Here is a 13,355-nt window from a genome sequence, read left to right as displayed (position 1 = left end):
GTCTTGGTGGGGTAGACTTGATTCTATAAAAATGATGTTGGTCCCTGTAATTTTATTTTTCTTATCTAACCTTCCAATTAATATTCCTACCTCCTGGTACAAAAAAATATATTCTATTTTATCAAAGTTTCTGTGGCAGAACAAGAAACCTAGGATGTCTTTCTCCAAGCTTAAACAACCTAAACATTTAGGTGGAGTTAACTTACCTGATTTTGCATCATATCATACCTCCTTCTTCCTTAAAAATTCCTCTTCGTTGTTACCACAGAACGCGTCTGATTTGGTAGCTTTACCTTTGTGGGTAGAAATTGAGACTTATTTTATTTCTCCTTTCTCTTTTAATGCATTTTTATCCTTATCTAATACCCCTGAGAAATTTTCTCGCCCTATTCTTAAGCATGCTCGTAAAATTCTTCACCCACTTATGCTAGATGATTTAGACGACCGAGACCGTTTCTTGCAGTCTCCGATTTGGTATAACAAATATATTAAGATCAAAAATAGGACTCTCTTTTGGAAAGACTGGTTCCATATTGGTCTTAGATGGACTCATCAGCTTTTTCAAGATGGTATCTGTATTCCTTTCCCTATATTACAAGAACGCTACTCTCTTCCTTCTTCTTATCTCCCTAAATATACATTACCCCCAGGTCCCTTATGTCCTCGTCCCCTTCATAAACAGATTGGAGATTACTATCTCCCGACAGAAAAAACGAGCAGAAGGCATGCTGGGACCCTAATACTGCCCCTCCCACCGGGAGTACATAAGCAGTACTTACCCAGCATCCCGTCTGTTCTTTTTTTCTGTCTGTCGACAGAATGGACGTGGTGTGCTGTTCTGCTACTCCTGCTGGGCTGGTGTGGCGTTCCTTTCTTCCTCCCCCCGCCCGGCTGCCTGGCTTTGCGGGCGGGGGGGCGTTCCTGGTCTGTCCCCTGGCCTGCTGGGCTTGCTGGGGGTCGTGACGGTGGTGGCCGGTGTGCTGCCTGGATCCTGCGGGTCCTTTGCGGCTGGTGCGCTCCCGGGTACTTCCGGGTCGTGTGCACGTCTTCCTGAAGCTGGGCGTTTGGGAGGCGTGCTGCGTTTCCTATGTGCCGTACCTTCTCGCTGTTGGGGTGGGGGCCTTGCTGCTGGTGGTGTCCGGCCCCTGCCCTGGGTGAGTCCCGCATTGCAGTGTTTTTTTGTTTCCGCTGTGCTGTGGTGCTCTTTTCTTTATTTCAGGTCCGTGGTGGGCGACGGAGGCTCCTGGGGATGCCGGGGTTTGCTCCCAGGAACTCATGCTTGCGAAGCATGCGCTCTGCCGCTGTGCTCCTTCCCGACAGTCGCACCCATGGATTACCTTTCCTTTGGGGTGGGGGCCTTGCTGCTGGTGGTGTCCGGCCCCTGCCCTGGGTGAGTCCCGCTTTGCGGTGTTTTTTGTTCACGCTCTGCTGTGGTGCTCTTTTCTTTATTTCAGATCCGTGATGGATGGCGGGGGCTCTTGGGGATGCTGGGGTTTGAACCCGGGCCCTCATGCTTGCGAAGCATGCGCTCTGCCACTGAGCTACATCCCGACCGGCGCGCCCTTGGAATCCCTTTAAGCTGGCGCTGTCCTGGTTCTTTGATGTCGCTGTCGCTTGACTGCTTGGGGGTGTTGGGGTGCGTGGCTCCTTGCTCCTCCTTCCTGCCCGTTTGCCCTGAGTCCGAGTGATTCTTCTACTGCCGGAGTTTGTGACTGCGGCGGTGTGACGCTTCTTCTGGCTGCTGCCTCTGCGTGTGCTGGTTTCCTCCCAGTTGTGGATGCTGCCTTACCGCGTGGGCTGCCTCTTTTGTGGCTTGGGTCCCGGGTTGGAGCCTGACAGGGGCTCGGCATACTGTGTTTCTGCACTGTTCGCCTGGTCTCCCTGCGCCTTTCGCTCTTGTATGTATCCTTGGGTGCCGTCCCTAGTGTTCTTGTGGGGCGCTCCGGTGCCTTTGCGTCGGGTTCCCGTTCTGTGGCTGTGTGACTTGCGGTTTTCTGCTGCACTTCGGGTGTTTGCGTGGTGCGACATAGAGTTGGTGTGCTCCTTCTCTTTTCCCTGTGTCCGCCCCTCTCTGTCCTGTCCCCGGTGTGTGTTGGGGTTCCGTTCCCGTGGTGCTCTCGTGGGTTGTGCACTGGGGCTGCTGTGTGGCCCTTTCTTTCGGGGGCTGTTGGCCGATGGACGCCTCTGTCTTTGGGCGCTTCCTGCTCTTCCCGCGCTGCTGGTTGCTCCTTTCCACAGAGTGGATTAGCATGGCCCCTGCGCAAGGATGACACGCGGATTCGTGAAGCGTTCCATGTTTTGCTAGTGGTGCCGGTCCTCCCGCTCCTGTTCCCTTTTTGGCGGGTTGCCCTTTGCCTGTTTGGGTGGCGGTGGCTCCTGGTGTTGCTGGGGTTTGTACCTAGGGCCTCCTGCTTGTGCTGCTTGCTCTCTGCTGCTGCTCTGCGTCCCCACTTCGGCCCTCGTGTGTGGTCTACGGGGCTGGGGTTCTTGCCTGGTTGGGCTGTTCCTTGTCCTTGGCTTCCTGGTTGTTCCGGGTGGCTGGGATGGTGTGCTGGGGTGTGCGGTGATGCCGGTGTTTTGGTTCACCATGTAGGCTGTCTTTTATGGCCTTGTCTCTCTTGCGGGGGCCTGGTCGCCGGTTTGGCTCTCTGCCTCTGCGGCATCCTGCTCCCTGGCTGCTGGGCTGGCGCTGCGCGTCCGCTGTCGTTTGCAGCGGGAATGTGCCGCCTTGTCCCCTTGCCGCTTTCCCTCCGGGGCTTCTGTGTTGCTCCACTTGGTGTTTGTGGGCTTTCTTGCTTGCTGCCGCTTTGCCTCTGTGGGACGTGGCCTCCCTGGGTTGTGTGTCTGGGGTCGTGGTCCTCTCTTGTCCGCTTGGGCTTGCCCTCTCTTGCTCTCTTGGTCACGCCGGGGTCTGCCTGTTTTTTGACTTTTCTGCGCTGTCCTGATGCTGGGTGTTGTTGGGACCCGTGCTGTGGTCTGGCCTGGAGTGGGCTGGGTTCCTAGGTTGGATTCCCTCCTCGGGGGTCATTGCCTGTGCGGCTGGCTCTGTTCCTCTGCTGCCGTCCGGTTCAGCTGGTTGTGGGCCGTGTTTGGTTGGGCCTTGGGTTATTTCTGCCCCTGTTCGGGGTTGCTCGCTCTGTCCGCTGGGGTACGATGTCCCTTTCCTTTCGGGGGTTTGACCTCCCTGGAGTTCGGTGTTGCCGTATGCTGGGGGGCTTCTTTTGCTGTTGCTGCCTCCTTTTTGTGTCTGTTTCTGGCTTCTTCCGTGCTGGTTGCTGTTGTTTTTTGGGTGCTCATGGCTCTGGCACTGCCGTTTCCTTTTTTCTGGGGTTCCTTGGTGTGGCCTTGTGTTCCTCTGTTGCTGCTGCGCTCCTGCTCGTTTCTGGGCTTGTATTTGGCTTCTTTCGGTGGGTCCTAGTCGCCCCTCCTATTGACTGTGGCGCTCCTACTCTCGCCTGGTCTCTGTGGTTCAGCTGGGTCGGTACAGGTTTTTTCCTGCTTGTGGCTCCCTGGGGGTGCCTGTGGCGTTCGGCTTCTCCGACGGTTTGGGTTGGGTCCGGCTCTCCCTTTCCTTTTGTGCCCCCCCTGGAGTGTGTTTCCAGTGGCGGTTCGCGTTTTGGATCTCTGGCGTTCATGTCTGGTTTGTTTGGGGCCTGGCTCTCTTTCGCTGGTGCTGTGTCCTTGACTTGGCTCTAGTTTCTCCTCTTTTGTTCTGCAGGGGTTTCTGGTTTCTGCTGGTTTTGGGCGTCTGGTGGTCGCCCTTTTTCAGATGGGTATCCTTGTCTGTGCTCTCTCGGTGGATCCTGACGGGGTGCTCTCTTGGTTTCGTGTCGTGTTCTGGTGGGTCCTTCTGGGCCTGCTCATGCCGGCGCTTATTTCCTGGGTTTGGTTCACCTCTAGTTGGGTGTCCGTGTCTCTGCCTGGTTCCTGGGGTTCGGTTGGGTGCTGTTGAGCTTCGGTCTCCGTTGCTCCTGTCTGGATGATCGCCCTCTTCTTTTTTCATGGACTGAGGGTCCCTTGTCCGGCCCTGTGTGGGTCCGGGTTTTCGGGGCTTCTGGGTTGGCTCCTCCGGGGTTGCCTCCTGTTGCTCCTGGTCTGCGGGCTTCCTTCTGGTTCTGGGTGTTCTCTGGCTGGGCCTTCTTGTCGTGCTCTCCCTTCTGCCTCATGGGTGTCCGGGTTCTTCTGCTGCTTGGCCCTCTGCTTCTCTGCTTCCTCGGGTTTCCATTTTGGTGGTTTCCTGTGCTTGTTCTTTCTTCCGGCCTTCTGTTTGGTCCGGCGTTGGGTTGCTGGGGGTCTCGTTCGGCCTCCATGCCTTTTCTTTGCCCTGGGCTCTACGTGGGCTTCTTCTTGGGTTGGTTGGGACTGTGGGTTCTCCTGCCCTTGCGGGTTGCTGGATTTCGGTCCTGGCTTCCTGGTTCTTTGTCCCTTGTTGCCCTCATTTTTTGCTGTCTCTTGGCTCCTCTTCGGTGTTATGTGGGGTCGGACCTGGTGGTTTTCCGGTCTGGGTGCTATGCGCCCTAGGGCTTTTTGTTCCGTGGCTCTGGCCCTTGCTGTGTGCTTGGCCTGGGTGTTGGGTGCCTGTGCGGTCGTCCTCCTTCTTGGCTTCTGTTTTTTTCTGCCCTCCGTCTTGAGGTTCCGGTTCGGTTCCGGATTGCTTCTTCTGCTCCGCCTGTTCTGGGTTTTGGCCGCCCTGTTCGGTTGGCGGTTTTTCTTCCCTGTGGGGGCTTTGTCCTCCTGGGGTTTTTGGGTTTCTGTCTCCTTCGTGGTCCTTTTTGGTCTGGTTGGGGTCTGGTTCCTGTTCTGCTCGCCGGCTCTTGCTGTGGTTCATCCCCGGCCCTGGCCTCCTCTGCGGGGTTCGTTGGCTTTCTTCTCTATGCTTTCGTCTGGCAGGGGCCTTCGGTTTGGTGTGGTGGGCCGGTTTCTGGCCTGGGCCTTCCTCCTTTTTTGTTGGTCTGGGTGCTTTGGGCTGCGCCTCTTGCCTGGGCTGGCCTTCCTTCTTTGGCCCTGTCTCCTGTTTCTCTGGTTGGTGGCCTCATTTTTGTGGTACTGGCCTTGTGTTGTTTTATGGGTTGTCTCCGGTCCTGGTTTGGTGCTGGCCGGTTGCTTCCTGCGGTCTCCCCTTGCCTCCTTCTCGGTGCTCCCTTGGGTTGCTGCGTTGGTGTGGTTTCCTGGGGGTGCTTTTGGTTTTGGAAGGCCGGTTTTTCTGCTTTGGTATTCTCCAATCTGTTTATGAAGGGGACGAGGACATAAGGGACCTGGGGGTAATGCTCTATTACTTGCGGTAATCTTCATTACTCCGGGTCCCGTTGTCCTCGTCCCCTTCATACGCCCCTCCCTCCCTCCCGGGCGACCGGCCTTCCTGTCTGGGCTTGGTTGTACAGACGGGATGCTGGGTAAGTACTGCTTATGTACTCCCGGTGGGAGGGGCAGTATTAGGGTCCCAGCATGCCTTCTGCTCTTTTTTTCTGTCGGGAGATAGTAATCTCCAATTTGTTTATGAAGGGGACGAGGACAACGGGACCCGGAGTAATGAAGATTACCGGTAAGTAATAGAGCATTATTGACCCTAGCTGCTCAAAGTTCATATAATAATTTCTCGTCTCCTTCTACACAGATCAACCCTTCTCCTTTATCACTTCCATCCCTGAACTTGACCACTTCGGCTTCTCAAATCTACACTAAATTGAGAGACAGTGGTCACACTCGGGATAAGTCTAAGGTAGAGTCTTGTTGGGAATCTGATCTAAACGCTTCCTTTTCCTCCTCTGTTTGGGATAAAATTTGGATTAAACTAAGAAAAGCTTCTAGGGCAGCAAATATCACTCAAACGCTATTTTTCATATATAATAGACTTTTCATTACTCCAGCCAGATTGCATCAGATTAATCCTCTCAATCCCTCTACCTGTTGGTCCTGTTCAGCTCCTGTTGCGGACCTTAAACATATGTTATTTACATGTCAACCTATTCACCAATTTTGGATTAGGGTATGGCAACAAGTTAACAAAATATTCTGCACAAATATCCCTTTTTCTTTTCCCCATATTTTTCTGGGTAGCGTTGCAGAAATATGATCCTCTTCCACTTCTCTTAATACCCGTATCATTGATTTACTTATTGCTGTTGCTTTTCAGCAAATTACTAAGTCATGGAAAAATGCCTCACATGTTTCTTTCCAGGGCTGGTGGTATGGTGTTTGTTATAACCATAGATTGGATAGAGCATGTGTTCACCCGATTGCACTTGCCATTAAACGTGACTTATTATGGTTACCTGTTACCAATTTTTTAGATAAATCTGCTCAATTGTTACCAAAACATGTTCCAGTCATAGAAGAAGTTCCCAAACCTCCTTCAAGTAGTATTAATCAATTGTTTATTTTATTATGCTTTTCTTCTAATTTAAATAATTAAGTTTATAGTAGTGAGATAAGTATGATATATATGCTATATTTTTTCGCTGCTGGTTTAACTATATTACTATAAGACATATGTATATCTCTCCCCCCTCCCTCCTTTCCTTTCCTCCCTTCCTATTCTACTTTCTTTATGATATGCATTATACTTCCATTTTTTCTTATTATTATTATCTACTGTATTGTATTATTATGTTATCCTATAAATATATCAAATACATTTTTCTTTTAAACTAACCAAAAATTGATGACTGGTTAAAAAATTGTAATTTAATGTTTATTTAGGCACTATGGGGCCCATTGCGATAATCGATGGACTTCAGTCCATCCCCCATCGTGTCGGGGAGTGGGACCGACAGCCTACAAGGTGGCAGTCCCACACGGGGTATTACAATGCGACCGCCACTGTGGCGGTCGCTCTTGCCATACTTTACATTGAGGCGGGTGCTGCTGCATGAAGCACCCACCACAATGTAAATAAGGCACTGTTTACAATTCCCTGCATTACGTGGCAGGCACCATGCGGTGCATGCCACATGTTGAATGGAAATGTAGGGGGGCCCCGGTGCCCCCGAACACCATGAACAGGTGGGCGGAAAGGGATATCATAATCCCGATGGCGGTGCCTGAAAGGCACCACCGCAATGCTGGGCAATGTGGCTGCTCCGACAGCCGGTCGGAAAATGACCTCCTGTCGCAACCGTGGCGGTCGGTCTTTCCGACCGCCACATTTCCGCCCACCACAATACTCTGGCGGGCGGTAAACTGCAGTACGATGGCGGAGGGCCCGCCACAAACAGGTTGTCAGTGGCGGGCCTTTCACCATCGTAATCAGGCCCTATGTTTTGTTTGTAAATGTGTTTCACGTTGGATTATGATTTAAATTTGAATGTATGGTTATTATGAAAACTAAGTGTTTTTTCCCTGTCTTTTACATGAAAGATAAAAAGTAAATGAATTATATAAAAAATATGAATGAAGATAAAATAAATATTACAGTCTAATGTAATCAGTGATTGGTCTGAGTCTGTTCAAATAAAAAACAGTGTTTAATGTGACAGCTAGATACAATGATTTTTTGACCTTTCTAAAAGTGGCATTTGTAGATTATAACTCAAAATCCGACATCACAGTTGGTGGGGATTTCAAGTTCCAATTAATTTGAGTGAAAACAGCATACTCTATCTGCTCCCAATCAAAAGTTAGCACTTTAATGTAATAAGATAACCCAGATTTAGTCATTGGGAGAGATAGGCCTTACAACAGTAAAAAAATGACTTAAGGGGGTTTTCACTGCCAGGACACATAAAATTTAAGTACACATGTTCTACTTTTTAAATATAATGCATAGTGTCCTAAGAGCCTTTAGGACCTACCTTAGGGGGCGGACATAAGTATCAAAAAGGAAGTCTTAGGCCTGGGAAAGGTTTATTTTGCAAACTTGAAATTTCAGTTTAAAATTGACCTACAGGCTGCAGTGGCAGGTTTGAGACATGTTTTTAAAGTACTGCTTTAGTGGGTGGCACAAGTGCTGCAGGCCGACTAGTAATATATATTTTTTTTTTTTTGTATATAAAAATATATGGTTGTGTTATTTTAGAACCAACAATAAGTATCAAAATATACTTTCTCAGAAGGAGATGCTTTAATTAAATAATATGCAATAGGCAATTGACTTTTGAATGCAATAGTTACAGTTTGCTGCAATAGGCAACACAATTTCAAACACAATAATACATTGAGCTCAATGGGAATTTTAAGTTATATGCAATTGATTACTTTCAGGATTACTTTTCTAACTCCAGGACTGGATCCTAGATTCAGTCCTGGGACAGTTCTTGGAAACAAACGAGTAAATACGTCTTAGTTACTGTTGTGATTTTTAAGCAATATTTTGCTATTTTAAAAGTTGACAGAAACTTTTTCTAATCAAAGTACCAATGTTATCCTATGGGAGGAAATTCACTTAGCAGGTAAGTGGGGTTATGGTTACTTTTTCTAGGTCAGTGTTGGATCCTGGATCCAGCACTAGTGTACCACCTGTAAGCAGTTGAGAAACTGTGTTTAAGTTATACAGGCGATTTTTTACGAATATTTATAAGTTTGCAAAATGGACACAAGAAATTTCACAGAAAAACAGTCAAGGGTTTCCTATGGAAGAAAATTCAAGTTACGGGTAAAGTATGCTCTCGTTACTTTTGTAATCCAGTGCTGGGCTCCTAGGCTCAGTGCTGGGACATCTATCTAAAACAGGTAAGTAATTACGTTTTCACAGTTGGTACGATTTTTAAAGAATATTTGTAGTTTGCAAAAATCAACACAGAAGAAATTTCACAGAAAACTATGGAAGAAAATTTAGTTAGTGGTAAGTACGGTTATAAGTACTTTTCAGGGTCAGTGCTGGGCACCAAGATGCAGCACTGGGATCTCTCCTAATAGCAGGTGAGTATTTCCGTTTTCGTTACTTGGTTGATTTTTTATTTTTTTTTATTTTTATAAAACCTTTATTCTTTTAAGTCAGGGACACAGCTATTCAGCCGACAACCCGGAGGTACGGCAGCTTTAGAAACACAACACAAATGAGCGTCCACATTTCACTGATAGAAGAATCAGAAAGGTTCCGTTTTAAATAAACACAAACCCAAACCTAAACACAAGCAAGGCAATAATTACTTAAAGCACAAAAAGGGTTCCCAACAGGGGGAGCGAGCCCCATTTCGTCCATCAGACACAGGTCAATAGTAAGGGAAAGGAGGGGAAGGCAGAGACTCAGGAAGGCAAACACATACCAGCATGGAATACATAGCCGGAAAGAATGCTAAGGGGAGAGCTGCTCCTCAGGCGGGTCGGGGTCTGGGGGCAGGCATATGCCCCCTCTGTACTGGTTCCATCGCCCCCATACGGTGTGCCATTTCCGGGGGCGCCCTCGAGCACAATACACTGTCTTCTCCCTAAACATGCTCCAATCCATGTTTTCCATCCACGCTGTCAATGTAGGAGGCCTAGTAGAGCCCCACAGGCGAGCGATGTCGCTCTTGGCTACCATGTTCCCTAGGGTCACCCACTGAGTGTGTGCCGCGTCGTGGTCGGTAGGACCCCAAACATTCAGGAGACAACACCGCGCCTCAGGCTGCATGACGATGCCCGTCACCTCCCCCATCACATCGTGGATTCGCTTCCAGAACTCCATGATCGCACCGCATTCCCAAATAATATGTAGGAAGGTGCCCACCATACCACAGCCTCTCTTACATAAGCCCTCCTCAGAGAAACCCATATGGACCAACCTGGGCCCAGTCACGTAAACTCTATGGAGTACTTTAAGCTGCACCAGCCGCAGGCGCGCAGGGATCGCGACCTCTTTGGGAGAAGAAACTGCATACTGCCAATCCTCATCATCTAATTCGAGGCCGTCCCTAGTCCATTGATCGCGCAACCCTAGAAGAAGATCTGCCCGAGCGTTAATTAGTTTCTTATAGATGAGAGAGACGGTACTCTCTGGCATATGGCCATCCAGGATACGGTCTTCTAACGGAGAGGACTCAGGCACCGTCTCCCCCTCTACAAGGACTGACCGCAAGGCGTGACTCACTTGAGCGTATCGGAAGAACTCCGCGCTCCCTAGCTCGTATTCCTTCTGCAGCTCCTCGAATGACTTCACCCTACCCTTAACCAAAAGTTCTCCAACCCTGGATATACCGATGAGGTCCCATTTCTCAAACCCCTTTGTATGCCAAAGCTTACCCAGAATATCGGAATCAAACAACGGGGTGGCAAGGGTGAGCTTATCCTTCCAGCCCAGTGAAGCTGTCGCCACCTTCCACACGTGCACGGCCACCCTGGTGGGCCCCGTAAGAGTTGAGTCCAGCGACTTCGAGTACAACGCTCTGGGGTAATTACCCCCGCGCAGCAACCACCGGTCCATGGCGTAGCCGGGGCTCAGCGCCGGACCATAGACACCATGGTTAATCGTGCTCAACTGAGTGGCCCAATAATAGCGTCGAATGTCTGGAAGCGCGATACCCCGTCATACCACGGAAGCGTCAACTTAGCAATCGCTATGCGCGGTCGCCCTTCCCACAATAGCGCACGCTGGAGGCTTTCAACCTCACGGAAATAACTGGCCGGGACCAATTCTAGAGTATTCTGTAAGGCATAGAGGAAACGGGGAAGAGACATCATTTTAAACAGGGCGGCGCGGCCAAGGAGGGAAAGCGGCAACCGCCGCCAGCCCGCCACGTCCCGCCGCAAACGTGCCAAGGGAGGGAGCAAGTTTTTCTCGTATCGTAAAGTGGGGTCAGTGGAAATATAGATGCCTAAATACGTAAAGCCCTGCCGGGCGATCTGGATCGAGCAGTCTCGCGGGACAGGCGGGACATCCCCACACAGGACATACAAGTATGACTTACCCCAATTAATAACAAGACCAGAGTTCCTACCGAAAGAAGTCAGGACGTCACAAACCACTATGAGAGATTTCTTAGGCGAGGTGAGGTATAACAGAATATCGTCGGCGTAAAGCGAAATACGGTCCTCGTGGCCAGGCGACCAATGAATCCCACGTATATCCGGGTGCCACGCCGCCAGCGGTTCAAGAGCAAGGGCGAACAATAACGGCGACAGGGGACAGCCCTGCCGGGTGCCCCTCCCAAGCTGAAACGGTGTCGACGCCCGCCCGTTCACCACAACGCTAGCCATGGGTCCCTCATAAAGCAACCTCACCCAGCCTACAAAGCCGGGTCCGAAGCCGAACTTAGCTAGCACAGCCCACAGGTATGCCCACTCAACCGTTTCGAAAGCCATCGTGGCATCGAGGGCCGTCACAACGGCCGGCTCTCGCATCGTGCCCGTCCTAGCAATCACTCCATGTAGGTGTCTAAGATTCAGTGCAGTGTTACGGTGTGGGATAAAGCCCGACTGGTCCGGGTGGATCAAATCTCCAAGCACCCGGACCAGGCGGTTAGCAAGAATCTTGGCAAGGATTTTCGGCTCGGCGTTGAGAAGTGATATCGGCCGATAGGAACCACACTTATCCCGGGGCTTACCGTCTTTGTGTATTACTACAATCGTCGCCAGCCGTTGATCGAGCGGAAGAAACCCATTCACCCGCGCCTCCACGAACATGGCGCGCAGGTGAGGAGCCAACTTATCCGGACGAAGCTTATATAACTCAATCGGCAAACCATTTGGGCCCGAGGCCTTACCCGAGCGCAACGCACGGATAGCACCCGCCACTTCGTCAACGGTTATATCACCATCGAGGTCATCCCTATCTATGGCGGAAAGGCAGGGTAGAGCAATATCACGCAGAAGGTCGCACGAGTCCTCAGTCGGCCTATCCGAAACCGAGGTGTACACCGTACGAAAATAGTCCGAGAAACACTGGACTATACCATCGGGGTCAGTGACAACCTCTCCCCCATCCATCGACAATTCCGGCACCACTCGATTAACACGGTCTTTTTTATCCAACCACGCCAGCAGTTTCCCGGCCTTATCACCGACATCGTACAATCGACCCTGCTGCTCCCTATTGAGGGTCTTGGCGGCGTTTGTCACCAGATCCCTGTATTCCAATTGCTTCAAGCTCAAGTTATGCAGTGTGGCTGCTGCAACCTCCTCCTCCAAGGCCACGTCTAAAGCCGCAATCTCGTCCTCTACTTGTGTCACCTCGGCGTCTCTCCGCCGTTTGGCGGCCACTACCAAGGAAAGGGCCTCCCCTCTCAATACAGTCTTAAACGCTTCCCACAAGGACACCGCAGATTCAACTGAACCCTGATTATCCTGAAAATAGTGATCAACTGCCTTCAACAACGCACTGCGCAGCTTGGGGTCACGAAAGTACCAGGGGTTAATGGGAGCCACCCTGCCCCCCACCACCCGGCCAATATCCAGACGGGCCCACACCGGCGAGTGATCAGATATACCCCGTGCCATGTGCCTAGCCTCAGATACCAATGAGGCGTGCGCAGCCAGAGTGAGCAAGTAATCAATCCGAGAGAGACTACCGTGGGCCCCGGAGTGAAAGGTATATTGTCTCTGAGTGGGGTGCCGTAGCCTCCAACAGTCTACCAGGCCAAAAGTATCTATAAAGTCAGGAAGCCACTTCTGAGCCCCCCCGGTGTCCCTGGGCGGGTACCTATCGAGCAATCCAGATCCAACCGCATTGAAGTCTCCTCCCACCACCAGCATCCCTTCAGGGAGTTCCAACAAGGCCTTGCCCAGATCAGCAAACGTGGAGGCCTGCAGGGCAGGAGGGACATAAACAGACACCAATACCAACGTTCTGCCCTCCCACCTCCCCGCCACAGCCACAAAGCGCCCCCTATCATCAGCAATGGTGGAGTCAACCTCAAATGGTAGGGAAGCTCTAACAAGTATGCCCGCACCCCTAGAGCCCGAGGAGAACCCTGAGTGAGCAATGAATTTATAACCCTTTCTATTAAGTGCATAACACGTATTTCCTATAAGGTGGGTCTCCTGCAAGAGGACCACATCTGGCGAGGTCCGTTTCAAGAATTGCAGGACTATCCCCCGTTTAATACGATCCCCCAAGCCATTAACATTCCAGCTAACTATGTTTAAGCCCCTATCCCCCATCCCCAAACACAAAGGGACCTCCACCCCCCCCGGAGAACCACAATCGGACAATACTGACAACAATTACTACGCCTTGCAAGAAAAAAAAACCCCAACAACAACTCCAACATCCCAAATCCCCCCCCCCTCCCTGCACCCCTGCGTCTGCTTACAAAGCCCCCCCAACTTGCAGTGTGCCTGTCGCCCTATCAAAAACAAATCTACAAAAAGTACCCCAAGGGAGGAAAGAGCTCCTATCTTCCCCCCGCCGCCCTCCCATTACTGCAGTAGAGTGCGTGTCACTGTCCGGGGCTGAGTCCAAACAGACTGATACCGGAGGTATCACTCCTGTCCATCCCGGT

At 50.8% G+C, this 13,355-nt stretch overlaps 1 long non-coding RNA gene and 1 pseudogene across 1 annotated transcript in view; both read left to right on the top strand.

Moving 5' to 3' along the window:
- LOC146863987 (uncharacterized) overlaps positions 1-13,355 on the top strand; it is a 481,032-nt gene that overhangs the window by 267,174 nt on the left and 200,503 nt on the right. The gene's annotated exons all lie outside the window — the stretch shown is intronic.
- On the top strand, positions 2,231-2,301 carry LOC146863988 (U6 spliceosomal RNA; annotated as a pseudogene).

Source organism: Triturus cristatus, chromosome 2_1 (assembly GCF_964204655.1).
Source record: "Triturus cristatus chromosome 2_1, aTriCri1.1, whole genome shotgun sequence".
Lineage (NCBI taxonomy): Eukaryota > Metazoa > Chordata > Amphibia > Caudata > Salamandridae > Triturus > Triturus cristatus.
The sequence above is the reverse complement of the archived record's forward strand: the minus strand, read 5'-3'. Positions and strand labels throughout refer to the sequence as shown.